Source organism: Rousettus aegyptiacus, unplaced genomic scaffold (assembly GCF_014176215.1).
Source record: "Rousettus aegyptiacus isolate mRouAeg1 unplaced genomic scaffold, mRouAeg1.p scaffold_m13_p_1, whole genome shotgun sequence".
Classification (NCBI taxonomy): Eukaryota; Metazoa; Chordata; class Mammalia; order Chiroptera; family Pteropodidae; genus Rousettus; species Rousettus aegyptiacus.
This window is the reverse complement of record NW_023416284.1, coordinates 140802502-140807439: the sequence shown is the minus strand read 5'-3', so window position 1 is coordinate 140807439 and position 4938 is coordinate 140802502. Positions and strand designations below refer to the sequence as shown.

The following is a 4938-nucleotide window of genomic DNA, read 5'->3' as shown; positions in this document are numbered from 1 at the left end:
AGGAAAAACTGATACACAACTCCACACACTGGATCCTGGACCTTCACTTCAGCCCATTTTACCTCATGCTGCCTCAAAATTAAAACTCAAACTTACCTGTATTAACATAGGCCTTCCAGATAAAAGTGGCTTCAGTAATTATTACTGCTCCAGGCTCCTGCTTTTTATTAATTTGACTTGGTAGACCTTCTTATGTTTCCAGTTATTTGATACACTTGAGAATTTAAAAATAAAAGTATTTTACTCACTCAGTATTTTTACTTGGTTGTTGTGGAAAGTTTCCTTTAAATAACTCAGCTCTGTTTCAGAAATTAAGTAATCTACAAAGTAAAACAGTTATTTTCAAATATTAAATAAGCAAAACTATTGGGGAATTAGAGATGGATGTATCGGGTACGTTGGAACCTAGCTTCACTTCTCTCCATATGATCCTCATTATTATATTTATATTTTCTAAACTTATGGGAAATGGTCCAAATAGTATTTTAGAAATTATAAATCTTGTATGGGATGCTTAAAAGCTCATAGACTTGGTTTTTAAACATTTTATTTATATTTGAATGCTTTTTCTTTTTTTTAGGTGAGGTAACCATTGGTTGACCTCACTGAATGCAAGGACCTTGTCAGTTTACAATCCCTTACTTTTTACTTTTTATGCCTGCAGCACCTGGTCTTCCTAGGTGGTCTCCCATCCAAGTACTAAACAGGCTTGACCTTGCTTAAGTTCCGAGATTAGATGGGATTGGGCTTGCTCAGGGTGGCATGGCCATAGACCATATTTGAATACTTCTGTAGAGCAAGAGATATTCCTTCAGTTGACTTCAATATAAAGCTTCAAAAGTTTACCGTTCTCTTGCAAAAACAAATAACAAACACCTAGACAGGCTAAGAGGTATTATCTTTATTTTTGGAAAATATTTAAAAATAGATAATAATAAATTTAGAGGCAGCAATATAAATAAATTTAGAGGTAGTACAAAAGGAAATGGAGAGAGTTCTATTTGGGGGGATCCTTTGTATATAAGTAATGTCCAAGATAAGTTTCTCTCTATAAATCAAGAGGAAGAAAGAAGCTTGAAGATTGAGATGAACTTAGAGCAATAATTGAGGAAAATGGGAGAGTTAGTATGGAGGTACAAAAAAATGTAGGCGACATGTAGAATCAAGTTAGCATATAGACCACAGAATAGTAGTGAATCCAATACATAAATTTCTGATTTTTTTTCCCCAGCAGTTTGAGAAAAAGCCTGGAATTTATACTGGTTAGATTATTTGTGGTTGTAGTTTTGCAGAGCATGTGTGATGAAAAGATAAGATGAGAACGCATTTCAGGCCAAGTAGAAAGAGTAAATAATGTAATGGCTCACGTAATTATGTCAGTCACTAGTGAAAGAAAATTAGACCAGATTTATAATCTGTCTATTGTAAATATAGACTGATCATAGTGATTTGGGGACTGGAGAGTTGGTGACTTTTATACTATATTTTATTTAAAAAAATGAAAGCACATATAAATATCTGATTAAGTCATGAGGCAACAATGCATATTATTGAGTTGAATTAGTAATCACTAATTATCAAAGTTTTAACTTTTATTTTTTCTGTTTCTCTAAATTTAGATTGCATGTAGTTTATTGTCACTTAAATTTTAAAGCAAAGTATTCTCATTAGGTTCTCCACTTGATTTTTATTAGCACTTTGGAATTAAGTTAAACATGAAGAAAAATATTCTCATTGGTCACATTACTAACTCTTTTTCATGCTACAAAATATATATTTGACCTGAGTATACAGTTACTGACAGCATGATTTTGTTCAGTGATTTTGCATGTACTTTTGCTTCAGAAGCAGATGTAAGGGATGAATTGGTATTCTTAAGTGTGAAACTCCTTCTAGCATAATTTAATTCTAAAATTTTGAACGTCCTTTGGACTAATTTTGTCATTATATCACATTAGTACTAATTGAAGAGACTCGGATTTAGTCTTGTTGTTTCCAGATGAAATGTAATTTAAATTCCAAGAATTGCAGACTGTCATTGCTTCTTATGTTAAATTAAATTGCTAGAAAATTATACTGATATGTTTTAAAGTAATGAACTTCACAACTAAAAACTTTCTCCTAAACTTTTAAGGAATAATCATTATCATAAAGCAATTATTAAGAGCCTGGTTGCATTAGAAATTACACTAGAATACAGAGAGAAATAATGGTATAAATTTTGGCCTTTGTTCTCTAAGGGCCTTCAAAATTTTCTATATTTGGGGACATATAGAAAAGAGAAAAATATATTAAAGCAAAATATAATTGCACCAAAATACTTAAAAACACATATATAATTCATTCGAGCCTCCTTTTACAATGGCACTTCTATTTACTTCTTTTTTTCCCTAATTCTCATGCTTCTATGACCATCTGAAACACCCTTCGAAAAATGTTACTTCTTCCTAATGAAACTGTTAGAGAGCTGAATCAATGCTTTATTTACAAATTAGATTGCCTTAGGGAGTTATCTAGGGATTTGGCTATTTTTGTATTTCACTTACTACCTTATAGCAATTCATTTCAGAAGTAATTAGATAGGGCTGTGAGCCAGTAATAACATCAGGCATCATGAACAAAAAGACAATGGAGTATTCCAAGATGCCTTTGAAGGTGACTTGATACAAAGATGACAGTGATAATAAATCTAAAAATAAAGAATATTGTCTTCAAAGTCTTTTCCTTGTGATTCCAGCTGGAATTATTATTGAAAGTTTAGTTTTCTGTTGTATTAAGGAATTGCTTAACTAAACAGACTTTTAACCACAATTGAATGTGATATACAGTATGCACTTTTCCAGAAATATTATGTACATCAAGAGCAAATTTTTATGATCATTTTGGCCATCATCTCCAAAAATCAGTGAGATATGTTTATGTACAATATATAAGAAAGTCTAAAAATAATATTTTATTTAAATTCAGTGTAACATATAATTACTTTCCATATCACACATGAATGATCCTCTTAATCTAGATTAAAACTTTTTCATAATAGTTTCTTCCTAGAAAATAAAATAGTATGAAAATACTGCTTACAAACTATGCAAATATTAACAAAATTATAATTAATTTGAAAGAATTATAATTCTGTCATATTCTCATAGCACTATTAAAATTAAACATTATAAAATTAGCATAATTCCACTAGAGTTCTGTAGATCATGATATTTAAGAACCTATCCAAGTTTTCATAAATTTCAATTTAGTAATTTATCTTCATAAAAAGAAAATCTGCAACAGTCTTTAGTTTAGGGAGGAATTGAAAATGTTTTGTTACAAATTAGTAAATGTTTTAGAATTTACAAAAACTCATCTTTCTTCCCATTAGTCTCCTTTTTAACCTGACAGAAAATAAAATTTCCAAGAAATCTTTTAGCTAAGTCTGCAAAGAAATAAACATTTAAAAATGCTTATAATCTTTTTGTTGGTCTATAAATTTTAAAAGTGTTCCGTGTGAAATATTATTTTAAACACTCCTTGACATATTTGTCCATGTTGACTATACATACTTTATTTTCCATAATGTCTCTTGGATGCGGATGCATTCTTTTTCCCTTTTTTGCTGCCACCACCTAAATTTGATGACCACTTCTTCTCAACCTGAATTTTAACAATGCTCATCTCTTGAATAACCCTAATTCCAGTTGCTATTTCTTGCCAGATATAAATGCTCATAACTAAGAATTTGCTCATGTTTTCTCCATTGTGGCTTCTCACTATATTCTGCAGAATTATTCCCATTTCTAGACCACTAAGTCACCCCTGGGCAGCTTAAACTATGTTATTCCAGTTTATAAAATTTGTAATTCTATATTACATTTTTACATAATGTGTCTTAAAGGACTGTGTTACTAAAACTTTAATTATTGGCTCGATCACACCTTCATATAAAATTATCTAAATATAATACCTATAACAGCCTTATTTTGCCCCTAAAGTTTATTATTTTCTTTTTAAATTAAAATATGATATAATATTAAAAATTATGGTAATCAAGCTCTTTTTACATTTCCTTTCTAGTTGAAGCAATTTCGTATTAAACATTTTTAGTATGTTAGACAATTACAGAGGTAAAACAAGCATATTACCAAATTTTTATAATAAAACTATAAATAATTTATAAACCTACAATGCATTACTTTTCATATATTTCCATGTTTTTATTTAGTGGACTTTCTAATAATTACCTTTACCTGTTAGTATAACATATTTTATAGACCATAATTGGGTAAAATGAGAGCATTAGTAAGAACGCACAAAAAAATTACATTACCTGTAAATATAACATATTTTGAATTGTCTACAAAGTGTTATATTTACAAGTAATGGTAACATTTATAGGTAATATTTACAGGTTATATAATATATATATGTATATATACATATATATATAATTTCATTGAGTTGTAACTCAACCACAATAAATTGCAAATAAAGTATAAAAATGGATCAGTTTTGACATAGTATACACCTGTGAACCATCACCAGAATTAAGGCAATAAACAGTTACTTCATCCAACAGCATTTCCTCATGCCTCTTTCTAAACTAGCTCTCCTTCATTCCAGGATCCAATAATCAAATTCAATGATCTACTTTTTATCTATATACATATACATATACATATATATATATGTTTGTATGTGCTTGTATATATATGTATATAATCATATAATATATTTTGCCTAGTTTGTTCGCTAAACATTATTATTTTGAAATTCATTCATATTGTTGGGCATGTGAATATATCAATAGGGTACTCTCATATTCTATTGTATGAATACACTAGATTTGTTTATCCATTCATCTAGTGGTGAGCATTTGTATTGTTTCCAGTATTGCCTATTACAGGCTGATATGAATATTTGCATCAAGTCTCTGTGTGGATGGACATA

At 29.5% G+C, this 4938-nt stretch overlaps 1 pseudogene; it reads right to left on the bottom strand.

Annotated features, from left to right (window-relative positions):
* Window positions 1–655: 655 nt before the first annotated feature.
* Window positions 656–774, bottom strand: LOC118605363 (annotated as a pseudogene).
* Between the last annotated feature and the right edge of the window lie 4164 nt (window positions 775–4938).